Source organism: Puma concolor, chromosome B1 (genome assembly GCF_028749965.1).
Source record: "Puma concolor isolate L17-30 chromosome B1, mPumCon1.1.hap2, whole genome shotgun sequence".
Classification (NCBI taxonomy): domain Eukaryota; kingdom Metazoa; phylum Chordata; class Mammalia; order Carnivora; family Felidae; genus Puma; species Puma concolor.
The window spans coordinates 112,412,647-112,430,846 of record NC_141670.1 but is presented as its reverse complement, the minus strand read 5'-3'; the positions used below and the strand labels follow the sequence as shown (position 1 = coordinate 112,430,846).

General features: G+C 36.5%; 2 pseudogenes; both read right to left on the bottom strand.

Moving 5' to 3' along the window:
• Positions 1-5,179: 5,179 nt before the first annotated feature.
• On the bottom strand, positions 5,180-7,404 carry LOC112859095 (heat shock cognate 71 kDa protein pseudogene; annotated as a pseudogene).
• Positions 7,405-7,957: 553 nt separating this feature from the next.
• Positions 7,958-8,665, bottom strand: LOC147581812 (transcription elongation factor A protein-like 8; annotated as a pseudogene).
• Between the last annotated feature and the right edge of the window lie 9,535 nt (positions 8,666-18,200).

The window sequence follows — 18,200 nt, the reverse complement described above, 5'->3', positions numbered from 1 at the left end:
TATGGTATGTGAATTATATCTCAATGATTTTATAAAATTTCATTATAAGCTGCGTGCCAAAGGTCAGGGTATCAACCTAAGTTTATTGACCCAATGGCAGAAGAATCAAGAGGGTTAATTCTTTGGGAGACCATGATGATATTATTACTGAATAAATAGCATATTTATGGGGCACCTGGGTGGCTCACTTGGTTAAGCATCTGACTTGGGCATAGGTCATGATCTCACGGTTCGTGGGTTCGAGTCCTGCATCGGGCTCTGTGCTGACAGCTCAGAGCCTGGAGCCTGCTTCGGATTCTGTGTCTCCCTCTCTCTCGCTACCCCTCCCCCACTCATGCTCTGTCTCTCTCTGTCTCAAAAATAAATAAACATTATAAAAATAAGTGAATAAATAAATAAATAGTATATTTAAACTAATGCAGTGCAGACCATATTTACAATCTCTTCAGGGATATGCTAATTCTAAAAGTTTGCCTTGGAACTTACCACTAAAAGAAAGGTAATAGGACAAAAAATAAAAGCAAATTTGTTTTTTTTCCCCACAAACTTTCACTGTAACAGCATAGTGGTTTTGGTTATTTTTACAATTCTTATCACCAAGGTTGAACTACCACACAGAGAAAACTGACAATATGGTCTCAAATATCAGACTGGACTTATTACAGCAAGTGTTTGACAGTATATAGGAATATGACCAAAGTCTGACTTCTAATATCTATCGAAACATTTCCTTCTATATTATACAGAAAGATTATGCAGTCTGTGTTTTCATTAACATAAACTAAACATTATTATGATTGGTTTTAAAATTAGAATCCTTTTCTAATGTTGAGAATATACTGTAGTTATTCAATTTCTATGTATTATTGACATATTTCAATGAAAACATGTAAATTCTCTTGGTTTTTCTCCTGAGTTATGTGGTCATTTGTTAATATAGAATTGTAAGAGGACAATAAAATTGCTGAAAAACAGTTCTCAACTCCCATTTCCCTCTTCCTCACCTATACATATGGAGTACTCAAAGTTTTACCTAAAAGTGTTAAAGTGTTAATTAAAACATTCTTACTTAGCATTCCATTAGGAAATTTTTAGTAAGCCAATAAAGTAGACTTTATCTCATCGTGCTGAATTAGCTATTTACTGCTGCCTAACAAATTACCCCAAATCATAGTGACTTAAAACATAAACACCTGGGGGCGCCTGGGTGGCGCGGTCGGTTAAGCGTCAGACTTCAGCCAGGTCACGATCTCGCGGTCCGTGGGTTCGAGCCCCGCGTCAGGCTCTGGGCTGATGGCTCAGAGCCTGGAGCCTGTTTCCGATTCTGTGTCTCCCTTTCTCTCTGCCCCTCGCCCGTTCATGCTCTGTCTCTCTCTGTCCCAAAAATAAAAATAAAAAAGAAATTTTTTAAAAAAAAAAAGCATCCGACTTCAACCAGGTAACGATCTCGCGGTCCGTGAGTTCGAGCCCCGCGTCAGGCTCTGGGCTGATGGCTCAGAGCCTGGAGCCTGTTTCCGATTCTGTGTCTCCCTTTCTCTCTGCCCCTCCCCCGTTCATGCTCTGTCTCTCTCTGTCCCAAAAATAAATAAAAAAACGTTGAAAAAAAATTAAAAAAAAAAAACAAAACACCTATTATCTCACAGGTTTTGTGGGTTTGGAATTTCAGGGCAGCTTACCTGGGTGACTTTGGTTCAGAAGCTCCCATAAATTGTTGGAGCTACAGTCATCCAAAGGCTTAACTGAGACTAGATCTGCTTCCACAATAGCTCACCTGTATGGCTATTGGCAGGAATCCTCAATTCCTCACTGCACACAGAGCTGTTTAATGCATCTTCAAAACCTGTCAACTGGCTTCCCCCAGAGCCAGTGACCCAAGAGAGAGAGCAAGGAAGAAGCCATGATGCTTTTTATGATCTAGTCTTGAAAGTCACATATCATCATTTCCACCATAGTTTGTTAATAAGAAGTGAGTCCAGCCCACACTCAGTGAGACGAATTAGTCTTCACCTTTAGAAAAGAGGAATGGCAGAGAATTTGTGGACATAATTTTAAATTTCCATAAGGCCTTTAAAATCAATTGATCAGCATGAGTATAGTTAACGCATTAAAAATAAACCTCATGTATACATTAATTTGGTTCCAAATTTCACTTGACTAATTTTGGAAGTTCTATGATAGGACTCTAATTCTTTTGTTTGGAAATTTTTTCCTCTATTTCATATATCACGATTTTCTGAAAGAAAAAATCAAAGATTAACAATAAAAGCAATGAGACAGAGACTATTAATTCTCATCAAATTATGCCTATGCTTCTGCATATTTCAGAGCCTTGCTTACAGTTTGGGTGGCATCATATAACAAGTTCTCAACAATAAAATGTAAGTAGAACTGATGAATGTCACATCCATGTTAAGACAGATAAGGCTGAGTTGCCTTATTCTAGCCCTCTTTTTCCCTCCCGTGGCACCCTTGAATAGTAGAGGTTCCAGGTGGTGGATCTACCAGAAGGAAGATGTCTCAATTGCTATTGGACCATGTTGTAAGCGAAAAGTAATCATTTATTGTGTGAAGCCACTAAAATGTGGGGTTTAATTTTTTATCCAGCGTAGCATAAAGTGACTAATTCATACTGCCAACACTTTAAATATTTAAAAATACAATTCTCTTATGTCCTAAACAAATGTGTTTATCCTTTTTGAAAATTAAGATATTCCCTTTCAAGAATAAATAAAAGCAACTGAAACTAGAATATTTAAATCCAGTCAAGGGAGCCTCATACTGATTCCCAGTTAACTATGATCCAATTATAGACATTAAAAAAAAAAAAAGCCTCAAGTACAAAGAAACTTTGAGGAATAATTAATGATGGCAATTCAATCTCAGCAAAACATAGCCATTAAGAGAAATGATAAAAGTTCATGATTTTATGTTGAATTCACTCGAATACTTTTAAAGCTAAAACTAAGACTTAAAAAATAATTAACAGATGAAAGAAAAAACAAGTTAAATAAGCATATTCCTAATCTTTAGAGACTAAAATCTAAGATAAGTAATGTTTTACATGTCACAAAACTTAGGGCTATTTACATTCTAAATAATATAAAATAAAATTCTTAAATCTTAAATTGGAGTACTAGAAGATAGATTAAGGGAGGTGAAGAGGATGATGTTGTTCAAAAGCACAAGTGAAAGAATTGGGAATTAAGAAAACCAGCAACAAAGGAAAAGCAGGAAAGACCAGTAAATCAGAGAAAGAAAGAGGGAGCCAGTACTGATAATGAATTCTTCATTTTAAAAGAAAAAAGGACAGATGATTTGTTATTTTATTTTTTGCCAGCAGGTGGCAGCTCCTGCTAAATATATAATGGGCAGGTGGCAGCTCCTGCTAAATATATAATGGGAATGTTTCTGAATTATTTCTATACTGTCTCCAAGTTAGGCTCTCACTTTAAAAGGGGGTGGGGGGGGTTGCCAAAATTGTATATCAGTCACTTTTCATATAATACTAAAAGTAATAATTTTTCAAAATAGCTCAATATAAAACAAATACCTTCCAGGGTATATTAGAAACAAAATAACATATGTACATTTCTTCTAATGTAACAATTCTCAGTTATTTCTTAAACCTTCTGGGATTATGTCCTCTTTTGTTGTTTTTGTAAAATTGTCAGAGCTCACTGTTTTATTCTAGCTCAGATCATGAAATGCCAGGATTGGGTGGTTAGGACATAACAGTATACTAATTACAATAAAAAATGGTATATATACACAAAGATCACTGTTTACTTTGTCAAGGATACACACATTTCTAAATAAGTATCAGGAGACTGTATTGGAAGGGCATATATTGTACGCGCTAATACTTGTGTCTTTGGAGGAGAGGGAATAGGACTGAGGCTAGAAAATGAAAGGGGAAAATTAAATACAATTAGATTTATCCCTAAGTATTTCATGGTTTTGTTGCTTTGATAAATGGCATGTTTTTTATTTCAATTTCCAATTGTTTGCTTTTAATATATAAGAAATGTAGTTTATTTTTATATATTGATCTTATATCCTGCAATTTTGCTAAATTCACTTATTGGCATTACTACGTTTTTTTGTTTTTTGTTTTTGTTTTTGTGGTTTTTTTTTTGTGTAAATTCATTGGGATTTTCTAGGTTAAGTGATCGTGTCATTTATGAGTAAAGACAAAGAATGTCTGTTGACAGTCTGCATTACTATTATTTCTTTTTCTTGACTTATTTCACTGTCTAGAACTTGCTAGTTAATAGAAATGGATTAGAGCAGATATCCTTGCCTGGTTCTTGATCTTAGCAAGAAACTACTTACTCTTTCATCATTAGATATGATAAAAGCTCTAGGTATTTAATAGACTCTACTTTTCAGGTTAAAGTTCCCTTGCATTCCTAGTTTGCTGGAAATTTTTATCATTCATGGATGTTTAAATGTCATTTTTTCTGCATCTGGTGAAAAGATCATATGTATTTTCCTTTTTAGTCTATTGATATGGTGAGTTACACTGATTAATTATTGAGCCTGAACCAAGCCTACATTCCTGGGATAATCCAACTAGGTTATAATGTATTATCCTTTGTTTATATTACTAAATTTGATTAGTTAATATTTTGCTGAAGATATTTACATCTATGTTTACATGATATTTTGGTCTTAAGTTGTCTTTTCTTGAAATGCTTTGTCTAGTATTGGAATCACAATAATGCTGGTCTCATAAAATGAGTTGGGAAGTGTTCTTTTCTATTTTTCATAAGCATTCAAATAGAATTGGTATATTTCTTCCTGAAATGTTTGGTTGAATTCACAAGTGAAGCCATCTAAGCCTGGAGTTTTCCTTGTGGGAAGAAAGTTTTTAGCTACTAATTCAGTTTCCTTAATAGATACAGGATTACTTGATCTATCTCTCCTGGAGTGAACTTTGGTAGTTTGGGTATTTCAAGGAATATTTCCATTCACTCAAATTATCAAATTGATTGGCATAAAGTTTTTCACACATTAGCTTGTTTTCCTTTTAAGGTTTGTGAGGTCTGTAGTGATAGTGTTTATTTCACTTAAAATGTTTGTAATTTGTCTTCTCTATTTTTTTTATCATGCTAGCTAGTAGCTTAACAATTTTATTTATCTTTTCAAGGAAACAGCTTTTAATTTTTTTTATGGTGCAAATTTTAAATACAGTTTTATTTAAGACATTGCATTTTCCACTTAACAATACAGTGCTTATAAAGTGCAATGTTGTATTTCCTTTCCTTGTGCACATATTCCATATTCAAGTATCAAGTATATTATTATCAAGTATCAAGTATATTAACTATAGCAGCTCAACTTCACTGCCATGGAATTTGCTACAAATTTGGGTCCTTCAAATGTTTTGTGTGGAACAATGCTAGACCTATTCTCAGGTTGGCTTAATCAACCTCTTCAATGGTGGGCCCAGAGGAGGCACCACCAGAGGGGGAAGCTCCACCACCAGGGAAGCTTCCAGGCATTCCTCCAGGCATGTCTTCTGCACTGTGGTAGAGCTTTGTGATGATGGGACTGCAGACCTTCTCCAGCTCTTTCTGCTGATGTTCGAATTCATGTTTTTCTGCAGTCTGGTTCTTATCCAGCCAGTTGATGATCTCATTACACTTGTCCAGAATCTTCTGTTTGTCCTCATCGTTGATTTTACCCTGAAGCTTATCATCTTCAACAGTTGCTTTCATGTTGAATGCGTAAGATTCAAGGAAATTCTTGGAGGACACCTTGTCTCGCTGCTTCTCATCTTCAGCTTTGTACTTCTCAGCTTCCTGGACCATGCACTCAATGTATTCCTTGCTCAAGCGACCTTTGTCGTTTGTGATGGTGATCTTGTTCTCTTTTCCTGTGCTCTTATCCACAGCAGAGACACTGAGAATGCCATTAGCATCAATATCAAAGGTGACCTCTATCTGAGGAACGCCATGGGGGGCAGGAGGTATGCCTGTGAGTTCAAACTTGCCCAGTAGGTTGTTATCCTTCGTCATGGCACGCTCATCTTCATAAACCTGAATGAGCACACCAGGCTGGTTGTCAGAGTAGGTAGTGAAGGTTTGGGTCTGTTTGGTAGGAATGGTAGTATTGAGCTTGATGAGAACAGTCATGACTCCACCAGCGGTTTTAATGCTAAGAGAAAGGGGAGTGGCATCCAACAGCAGCAAATCTTGAACATTTTCAGATTTGTCTCCAGAAAGGATGGCTGCCTGCACAGCTGCACCATAAGCGACAGCTTCAGCAGGGTTGATGCTCTTATTCAGTTCCTTCACATTGAAAAATTCTTGTAGAAGTTTCTGAATCTTGTAGAAGTTTCTGAGACTTGTCTAGCTTGGCATCCCGAAGGGCTTTCTCTACAGGGTCCAGGGTGCCACGGAACAGGTCAGCATTTAATTCTTCAAACCGGGCACGAGTAATAGAGGTATAGAAGTCGATTCCTTCGTATAGAGAATCAACCTCAATACTGGCCTGGGTGCTGGAAGAAAGTGTTCGCTTGGAGCGCTCGCAAGCGGTACGGAGGCGACGGACCGCCCTCTTGTTCTCGCTGATGTCTTTCTTGTGTTTGCGCTTGAACTCCCCAATAAAATGGTTTGCCATTCGGTTGTCAAAGTCTTCTCCACCTAAGTGGGTGTCTCCAGCAGTAGATTTGACCTCAAAGATCCCATCTTCAATAGTGAGGATTGACACATCAAAAGTGCCACCTCCCAAGTCAAAGATCAGCACATTCCTTTTGGCTCCAACCTTTTTGTCTAAGCCCTAAGTGATAGCAGCAGCGGTTGGCTCATTGATGATTCGAAGTACATTAAGACCAGCAATAGTTCCAGCATCTTTGGTAGCCTGATGATGAGAATTGTTAAAATAGGCAGGTACTGTGACTACAGCATTGGTAACAGTGTTCCCAAGGTAAGCCTCTGTGATTTCCTTCATCTTTGTCAAAACCATAGAAGATACCTCCTCTGGATAGAAACTTTTGGTCTCTCCCTTGTATTCTACTTGGACCTTGGGCCTGCCAGCATCATTCACCACCATGAAGGGCCAATGCTTCATATCAGATTGGACAACAGCATCGTCGAGTCTACATCCAATCAGGCGTTTGGCATCAAAAACTGTGTTGGTGGGGTTCATTGCAACTTGATTCTTTGCAGCATCACCAATCAATCGTTCGGTGTCAGTAAAGGCGACATAACTTGGGGTGGTTCGGTTTCCCTGATCGTTGGCAATTATTTCCACTTTCCTGTGCTAGAAAACACCCACACAGGAGTAGGTGGTGCCAAGATCAATGCTAACTGCAGGTCCCTTAGGCATAGTTGCTTCAGTATGGGCCTGGCCCCACTTGCCAAAGAAACAGCTACCTGGAGAGCTAACGCCGCGTTGAATGAGCAACAGCTTTTAATTTTATTGACTTTCTTTATATCTCTCTGTTTCCTATTTCACCAATTTCTGTTCTTTTCATTATTTCCTTCCTTAAGCTTACTTTGCTCTTATTTTCTAGTTTCTTACGGTAAAAACTGAGGTCATTATTTGTGAATTTTCTTTTTCGATACAGACATTTAATGCTATACATTTTTCTCTTAACAACTGCTTTAGATGTCCCAAGTTTTATATGTTGTGCTTTTACCTTTATTCAATTCAAAATACTCCACAATTTCCTTTATAATTTCCTTTAGAAATTTAGAATTGGGTTGTTTCATTTCCCAATATTGCGGGATCTTTCTAGACACTTTTCTGCTACTGATTTCAAGTTTCTTTTTTTTTAAATAAAACATTCACTCTTTTTGTGTGCATGACATGTGTTCATGAAAAAATACATACAAGCAAACAGAAAAAAGCTCATGCCACAGAGAAATAAGCAGTTAACTTTTTGATATATGTATGTATGTATACGCACACACACATATTTAATCCTACATATGTGAGCTGATACTAAATATACTGCTTTGTAATCACTTATGTTTTACTTTACAATATAGAATGAATATATTTTCATGCAGATGTGTCAAACTTTCCAATTGGAAAACAGACCTGGAGAATGAGTCAAAAATACAAAATACGGTGAGATGCTGGTAACAAGGAAACTACCTAAAACAAAATTCCACCAGATGATTAAAGGTAAAACGAAGGTCAAAGATACATCAGAAAACACTAACAGAAAGAAAACAGGGGCCAGATTTTAATATCAGACAAAAAAAGGAATTCAAGGCCTAAAGCACACACACAAGGTTAAGGATGCCTACGTGAATGTCTGCTTCCAATGCATCATCACGAACTTGTTTCTTACTCTTCTTATCTCTTCCCTAAGCCTTTCCAATTTGTCTACTCTTCTTGTCATTTCTTCAAGGACCTAATGCCTCACAGGAGTTTCTTCCTTAAACCCCTGGCCAGGCTGGGTCAGCAGCCCTCCTCTAAGATTTCCGTCTGCTTCCCGGCTTACACCTTCTTTGGAAGGTTGAGGATTTCCTTCTGCCTTCTACGGTACATCTTCCAAAGGGCGGTCTGCCTTGGCCTTTGGCATGTTCCGTGATTTTCCTTCATTTTCTTCACGACTTTCACATGTTGAGTATTTTTCTGTTATTTCTTTTGAATAAATTAATCCTGCAGGGATCCAGGGAATTTTCCTACCTCTTCCCACATTCAATTTGTGTCATGCCCAAAATACCAAGAGTCCGGAAAGATCTGGGACACTTTTCTCCTCCAGTAAGGCCTAAAGCACACACACAGGCAATATGTAGTTTCTAGTTTAATTCTTTTGTGATCAAAGAACGTATATTTTTTATGACTGCAATCATTTTAAATTTGTAGAGATTTCTATACACAGTCTACGATGAATATTCTATCGGTACTTAAGGGACACCTGGGTGGCTCAGTCAGTTGAGCCTGTGACTTCGGCTTACATCATGACTCACGGTTGGTAAGTTCGAGCCCCACATCAGGCTCGATGCTGTCAGTGCAGAGCTCACTTAGGATTCTCTGTCCCCTTCTCTCTCTGTCCCTCCCCTTCCATCTGTCCCTCCTCTGCTTGCATGCTTTCTGTCTCAAAAATAAATAAACCTTTTAAAAAAAGAAAAAAAGAATGCATATTTTGCTGTTATTGAATGGAACACTCTATAAATTTCAGTTAGATCAAATTGATTATTTAGGTTTTGTAGATCCTTGGTGATTTTTGATCTACTTTTTCTATCAATTACTGAGGTAGAAATATTGAAATGCCAATAATATTGTGAATTTGCCTACTTCTTTCAGTTCTATCAGTTTGTTTCAGTTTTCTCAAATTGTGTTATTAGGTATATAGATATTTACGATTGTCATACCTTTTTGATACATTGATCTCTTTATCCCTGGTAAAATTTCTTGCTCTAAAGTCTACTTTCTCTGATAGGAATATAGACACTCAAGTTTACCTTTAATTAGCTAATACATGGTTTATTTTTGTGCAACCCTCTTTCTTTTATCCAGTCTATGTCTTCAAATTTAAAGTACCCTTATTTTAGGCAAAATATAGTTGGGTCTTGTTTTTATATTCAGTCTAGCAAAGTCTGCCATCTGACTAGGGTGGTGGAAACATTTATTTTTAATGTAATTATTTATATAATTGAATTTAAATCTATCACCTTGCCCTTTGTTTCCCTTTTTCCCAGCACTAGACTTCATTGCTTATTACTTGATGGGCAGCTCAAAGTGCAAATGGAGAGGGTTGTCATTTCTCCTTGTCCATTTTCAGCCCAATGCAGGCTGTGAGTGCCCAGGACCTTGGTGTGGGCTTTTTATTTCTGGTCTTCCCTGGCCCAGGAATCAAATTCTAGGTAGTCTTGGGCTGGGGAGAGTTTTCTGCCCCTCCTCTAGCCCCCTTTTCCTATTTACTCAATGCGAGGTTCATGGTAGGGGCAGATGGATTTCCTGTCCCTATCTCTGTGGCAAATGGCTTTTGTTTCTACCCCTCCCTCAGTAGAACCATATCTTTGCCCAGGTCTAGGGTAAGGAGTTTCCTCTTCTCTTAGAACAGCAGATGGTTTTTGCATCTAACACCACCCCACCCCCCCCACACACACATACACACACTGGGTCCTAGGAGTAGAATGGTTTCCTGGCCCTCCCCCAGAGGTTTACAGCTTCTGTTTTGCATATGAGAAAAGTCTGGAAAGTAGACAGATTTTCATGTCTGTGTGCCACCAAAGGACATGCTCTCGGATCTCCCTACTTGCACTCAATCTTTCTTTAGTATATGTGCTGCCGAAGCAAGCACACACTCAACCTTTCTTGTAAACATGATGAAGAGGCAATGGAAAACACTGACGAATGAATGAGGACTCTAGAACTCCCAAAGATCCTAACTTGTCATACTAGCCCAGCCTTTAAGATTTGTTAAAACCTAGTTTTTTTTCTTTCCTTGATTAATAGCAGCAACCTCTTCCTTTTGTGCTCTGCCAGAGGTGAAACAATTATATGTCTCATTTCTCCTTGGAGGGACTTGTCACCCTGTAGATTGTCTCTGCTTGCTTTGCAACCTCAACTCTCTGATGGACTCAATAAGATTTATGATCCCATAGATTACCTGGCTTTTTCTCATTGTTAGGGTGGGAGCAACATTGTTTTTGTGGTGGGCAATACGCAGGGAGATAGATGAATGAGACTGGCATAAGGTTGATAATTGTTAAATCTGAGTGATGGCAAATGGAGATTAATATTCTTTTTTGTTTCTACTCTTGCATATGTTAGAAGTTGTCCATAATAAGTTTTGCAACAATTAACTGAATATTGAAACATTTTTTTAAATTTACTTTGAAAGAGAGAGGAAGAGAGAGAGAGTGAGTGGGAGGGACAGAAAGAGGGAGAGAGAGAATCCCAAGGAGGCTCTATGGCATCAGTGCAGAACACTATGCATGGCTCTATCTCAGGAACTGTGAGATCATGACCTGAGCCGAAATCAAAAGTCAGATGCTTAACCAACTGAGCCACCCAGCACCCCTTGAAACATTTTAGAGATTAGGTTTCATATTCTATAAATTGCTTTATAATTAATATTTATTCTAAAACAGAATAGTCTTTGATAACCTGTATTTATAAACTAAAGGATTTCACCTCCGAGAGTAGAAGCTTAGAAACAGGGTGAGAAATTTGCCCCAACAATTAACTCCTAAGCTGTGATTATTGCATTTCTATCACATGACCTCTGAATTTTTTTTGGATTTTTAAGTTTTTTTTTTAATTTTATTTTTAAGTTTTTATCTTAATTCCAGTTAGTCCACAGACAGTGTTATATTAATTTCAGGTGTACAATATAGCTCCACAGCTTGATACATCACCCTGTGCTCATCATAACAAGTGCACTCCTTAATCCTCATCACCTATTTAACCCATCCCTCTACCCACCTCCCCTCTGGTAACGATCAGATTGTTCTCTATAATTAAGAGCCTGTTTCTTGCTTTGCCTCTCTCCCCTCATTTTTCCCTTTGCTTGTTTGTTTTGTTTCTTAAATTCCACATATAAGTGAAAGCATATGGTGTTGTCTTTTACTGACTTATTTCACTTAGCATTATACTTTCTAGCTTCATTCATGTTGTTGCAAATGGCAAGATTTCTTTCTTTTTTATGGCCGAATAATATTCTATTGTATATAAACATCACATCTTCTTTTTCCATTAATCTATTGATGGACACTTAGGCTGCTTCTGTATTTTGGCTATTGTAAATAATGCTGCTGTAAACATAAGGGTGCACATATCCCTTTCAATTAGTATTTTTGTACTTTGGTGGGGGGGCGGTAAATACCAGTAGTACAATTCCTGGATGGTAAGGTAGTCCTATTTTTAACTTGTTGAGAAACTTCCATACTATTTTCCACGATGGCTGCACCAGTTTGCATTCCCACCACCTGTGCCTAAGTGTTCCTTTTTCTCCACATCCCCACCAACACATGCTGTTTCTTGTGTTGTTAATTTTAGCTATTCTGACAGGTGTGAGGTGATATCTCATTGTAGTTTTGACTTGCATTTCCCTCATGATGAGTTACAATGAGCATCTTTGCTTGTCTGTTGGCCATCTGGATGTCTTCTTTGGGAAAATGTCTGTTCATGTCTTATGCCCATTTTTTAAATTGGATTATTTGTTTGGGGGATATTGAGTTTTACAAATTCTTTAAATATTTTGGATACTAGACTTTATCAGATATGTCATTTGCAAATATCTTCTCTTATTCCATAGGTTGTCTTTAAGTTTTGTTATTTCCTTCACTATGCAGAAGTTTTTTTATTTTGATGTAACCCCAGTAGTTTATTTTTGCTTTTGTTTCCCTTACCTCAGGAGACATATCTAGAAAGAAGTTGTTATGGCCAATGTCAAGGAAGTTACTGCCTGTGTTCTCGTCTAGGATTCTTATGGTTTTATGTCATCCATTTAGGTCTTTCATCCATTTTGAGTTTGTTTTTGTGTATGGGGGTAGGAAAGTGGTCCAAGTTTCATCCTTTTGCATGTTGCCATTCAGTTTTCCCAACACTGTTTGCTGGACAGACTGTCTTTTTCCCATTGTATATTCTTTTCTGCTTTGTTGAAGATTAATTAGCCATATAATTCTGAGTTTATTTCTGGATTTTCTATTCTGTACCACTGATCTTTGTGTCTGTTTTGGTGCCAGTACCATATTGTTTTGATTACTGCAGGTTTGTAATATAACTTGAAGTCTATAATTGTGATGCCTCCAGCTTTGCTTTTCTTTTTCAAGATTGTTTTGGCTATTTGGGGTCTTTTGTGGTTCCATACAAATTTTAGAATTATTTGCTCCAGTTCTGTGAAAAATGCTGTTGGCATTTGGATAGGGATTGAATCAAATGTGTAGATTTCTTTGGGCAGTATCAATATTTTAACAATATTTGTCCTTCCAATCCATAAGTATGGAATATCTTTCCATTTCTTTGGGTCTTCTTGAATTTCTTTCATCAATGTTTCATAGTTTTTACAGTGCATGTCTTCCACCTATTTGGTTAGGTTTATTCCTAGGTATCTTATTATTTTGGGTTCACTTGTAAATGGGATTGTTTTCTTAATTTCTCTTTCTGCTGCTTCATTATTAGTATATAGAAATGCAACAAATTTCTGTACATTGATTTTGTATCCTATTACTTTACTGAATTGGTTTATCAGTTCTAGCAGTTTTTTGTAGAGTCTGTATATAGTATCATGTCATCTACAAATAGTGGGAGTTTTATTTCTACCTGATTTGGAGTCTTTTTATTTCTTTTCATTGTCTGATTGCTGTGGCTAGGACTTCTTGTACTATGTTGAATAAAAGTGGTGAGAGTAGACATCCTTGTCTTGTTCCTGACCTTAGGAGAAGAGCTCTCAGTTTTTTCCCATTAAGGATGATGTTGCCTATCAGTTTTTCATAGATGGCTTTTATTATATTGAGGTATGTTCCCTCTAATCCTATTTTGTTGAGGGTTTTTATCATGAATGGATGTTGTACTTTGTCAAACACTTTTTCTGCATCTATTGAAATGACCGTATGGTTCTTATCCTTTCTCTTATTGATATGATGCATCACATTGATTGATTTGCAAATATAGAACCACACTTGCAATGTGGGATTAAATCCGATTTGATTATGGTGAATGATTTTTTCGTAATGTATTGTTGAATTTGGTTTGCTAGTATTTTATTGACAACTTTCACATCTCTGCTTACCAAGGAAATTGGCCTGTAGTTCTCTTTTTTAGTGGTGTTCTTATCTGGTTTTGGTATCAGGGTGTTGCTGGCCTCATAGAATGAATTTGAAAGTTTTCCTTCCTTTTCTATTTTTTGAAATAGTCTGAGAAGAATATATATTAACTCTTCTTTAAATGTTTGGTAGAATTCATTTGTGAAGGCATCTAGTCCTGGACTTTTGTTTTGGGAATTTTTTGATTACTGGCTCAATTTCTTTGCTGATTATTGGTCTGTTCAAATTTTCTATTTCCTTCTGTAACAGTTTTGGCAGTTTTTACGTTTCTAAGAATTTATAAATTTCTTGTAGGTTGCCTAATTTTCTGGCATATAGCTTTTCATAATATTCTCTTATAGTTGTTTGTATTTCTCTGGTTTTGTCTGTTATTTCTCCTCTCTTGTGATTTTATTTATTTGAATCCAGTTTCTCTTTTTTTCTTGGTAAGTCTGGTTAGAGGCTTATCAATTTTATTGATTTTTTTCAAAGATGAGTTCCTCATTTCTTTGATCTTTTTTTTTTTTTTTTAGTTTCTATACTATTTATTTCTACTCTAATTTTTATTATTTCTTCCCTCCTGCTAATTTTAGGTTTTGTTTGTTGCTCTTTTTCTAGCTCCTTTAGGTGCAAGGTTAGGTAGTTTATTTGAGATTTTTCTTCCTTCTTGAGAAAGGCCTGTATTGTTATAAACTTCCCACTTAGAACCACTTTTGCTGCATCCCACAGGTTTTGGACCATAGTGTTTTCATTTTCATTTGTTACCATGTACTTTTTAAATTTTTCTTTCATTTCCTAGGTAATCCATTCATTGTTTAGTAGCATGTTATTTAACTTCCATGTATTTTTGGTCTTTCCAGATTTTTTTTTCTTGTGGTTGATTTCTAGTTCATAGCGTTGTGGTCAGAAAATATGCATGATATATTTCAACCTTCTTAAGTCTGTTGAGGTTTGTTTTGTGGGCTAATATATGATCTATTCTGGAGAATGTTCTGTGTGTACTTGAAAAGAATATATATTCTGCTGTTTTATAATGGAATGTTCTGACTATATATGTTAAATCCATCTGTTCCAGTGTCATTCAAAGCCATTGTTTCCTTAGTGATGTTCTGTTTAGATGATCCGTCCATTGATGTAAGTAGGGTGTTAAAGTCCCCTACTATTGTTGCATTGTTATCAATTAGTCCCTTTATGTTTGTTATTGACTGTTTTATGTATTTGGGTCTCCTACGTTGGGTGCATAAATATTTACAATTGTTATATCTTCTTGTTGGAGTGTCCTCTTTATTATTATATGGTGTCCTTCTTTGTATCTTATTACAGTCTTTATTTTAAAATCTATTTTGTCCAATATAAGTATTGCTACTCTGGCTTTCTTTTGACATCCATTTGCAGGATAGACGTTTCTCCATCGCCTCACTTTCAATCTACAGGTGTCTTTAGGTCTAAAATAGGCTAATGGAGCATTGGGAGCATATGGATGGGTCTTGTGGGTTTTTTTTTAAATCCATTCTGTCATCTTATGTCTTTTGAGTGGAGCATTTAGTCCATTTACATAGATTGTATTTGCTGCCACTTTATTGATAGATATGTATTTGCTGCCACTTTATTACTTGCTCTGTGGTTGTTTCTGAAGATTTTCTCTGATTTTTTTCTTGTCTTTTTCCCTTTCATGTTTTGCTGATTTTCTTTAGTAATATATTTATTTCTCTTTATTCTTTGCATATTTATTAGTGGTGTTTGATATATGGTTACCCTTAAGTTTGTATATAACTACCTCATGACCTCTGCATTTAGTAATCTTGTTTGCTGATGTTGTTAACTTCACTCAGTGTAGAGAAATTAATTTTCTCGTCAAATAAACTTTGAATGTTTCCTCTTTCTTTCTTTCTTTCTCTTTCTTTCTTTCTTTCTTTCTTTCTTTCTTTCTTTCTTTCTTTCTTTCTTTCTTTCCTTTTTTACCAGCTATTGCAAATACTTGTATAGATTTCAGTCTTGGAAGGAAGGACCCTAATTATGAAGAAATTTTATGAAATACCCAGTTGTTAATAAAAGACTCCCCTATTTCTTAAAATGGGTTCTTTTTCTTTGCAGAACTCTAATGTTCTTCAAATGCCCATTCATTGGTTAACCATTTGTAAGGTGCACAGTATGTGCCAGGCACCATGGTAGAAACTTTCATATATATTACCTTCACACCACATAGCCTCTCATTTTGTTTCTTGTTGACGTTATCTGCTGCTCTGTTCTGATTCTAAATTCTAGTGTCTCTAGGTCTGACCTTTGTCCACGGGTTGAAGGCTGCATTTCCAATAGATTTCTGGGGTTATTTTTCATGTTGTCCTCGCTTGTGCCTCAAGCTTAACATGTCTGACATAGGAAGCATACTATTTATGCCATTCCAGCTGCCATTTTATATCGCACCAGAAAATATGTGGTAAAAAATTACCACAGGAAATTTTACAGAATATTTCAAGTCATTCTAAATATTGAAAAAATTCTATATACCTCAAGCCCTATAAAATTGTATTTTTAATGATTTGATATTCCTTACCTATGTTATTGACATGCTAAGAAGAAAATAAAATGCAGCTAAAAAACCATCACAAAAGATATTAAGCATTCACGGTAAGTTGAACATATGAAAACTAAACTCATAAAAAGGATGAATTCCACCGAATTTGAAAGAAGAAGTTAATAAAAACCATTTTCTGAGTTAACTTTTACAGTGTTAGAGTGGTCCCCCAAATTCTATCAGAAAGACCATAACTCTTAATTTTAAAATCAAGGAGAATAAATATAGAGGTAAGCTTTTGGTATTTTTTATTGTTGTCTATGATGGTGTCATGCTAAGCAACTAACTGAAGAGTGGTGATCATTATAGAGTCTACAATAAGAGAGACAAAGAGCCATGATTTCTCAATATTTATCCACTTTATCCACAGCAGAAGGTATGCTGACTGATCAGTTCAAACATCTGGGTCAGACTTACTATGTCTTTATAGTAAGAAGCTATTCTAGTTTGATGACGACTTTCCACAGGCTCACCTAGACACTTTTGCTTTTTAGTATACCAAGTGGTTTTTATTATTGGGAGGAAATACACTTGTATCCCAAGTCCCAGATAACTGAAAAATTGAATTCCTCTGCCTTGAAGCTAAGACCTGGGCCTTTAACCAGAGGTGACATAGCCCCTCCTTGTGGCTAAACAAACAGAACCTTCTAAACTAGATTGTAGAGTGATAGAATGCCATTTAAGTATTTTAAGTAGGGGATAATAGAAATTTTGAAGATGTTGAAGAACTTTTGAAATATTATTCTGGTTTTGATATGGAAAAGAGATTGGATTGAGGGATAGAGTGGATGTGAATAATTGCAGTGATACACATGAGATATGTTCATAATTGAACTAAAGTAGTGGCAGTGAAGATGGGGGTAAATGGATGTATTCAAGAAATATTCGAGAGACAAAATCAACAGGACTTGGTGAAGTAATTGAATATGGGGATGAAGAAGAAGGAAGGATTCACGGATGGCTCCTAAGTTTCTGTGCACTAAATTAATGGTGGCACCATTAATTGTGAAAGGGGACACTGGAAGGGTAACCAGGCATGGTGTGTATCAGCATAAGCAACTGAAACCAATTTTAGCTATGTGTGTTAGTTTGGCTTTCCCTGAAAGCAGAACTTGAGATAAGGACTTGGGTACCATTTATTTGGGAGTTGATTTGGATATCATTTATCTGGGAGTTGATACCAGAAACCAGGATTGATGGAGCGGAGACAGTGTGATGGGAAAGGTGAAAAGGCAATTTAAAGGCATGTTATCAGGTCTCTATCATGGAATAATGCTCACCACCAAGACATCCTAAGAAGTGTATAGAAAACCTCCCCACATTATCTGCCTAAAGGTCAAGAAGAAGCAGATTTATCCATCTGCTATTTTCCTCATTGGCTGAGGATTACCCCCCAGGAGCATTAACCATACACTTCTGAGCTATGCTATGTGAGAGTAAATGGACTCCAGCAGCATCAGAGAAGGCCCTTGGGCAGAAAGTTGTAAGACAAGTGGCTCCTGCTTGAGGGATGTTGTCAGAGTGAGGAGAGTATGGCCTTGCACAGAAATGTTTATGTCAGCTATAGCTGAAATCAGAGATGGATCGAGAAGATGCAATATAGGGCACTGGGGCCGCATCTATACTAGCTTAAGAAAAACAACCAAAGTAAAAGTAAAAGGACATTACAGAATGGACATTAGATTATAAGACCAGACTTGAAAAATGGATAAAAACCAAGGTCATTCCAGAAGGATAAAAAGCAAGAAGCACTACAACTCTTGAAAGAAATGAAAAACGCTACCATAATATGTTCTGTTCTCTGAGCTTTGCTATATCTTACATGCCATTCCTTTGACCAGAATGGCCTTCCTTCATTCTCTCTCCCCAATTATAACTTTAAAGTACTTACACATATGAAAAACTAATGA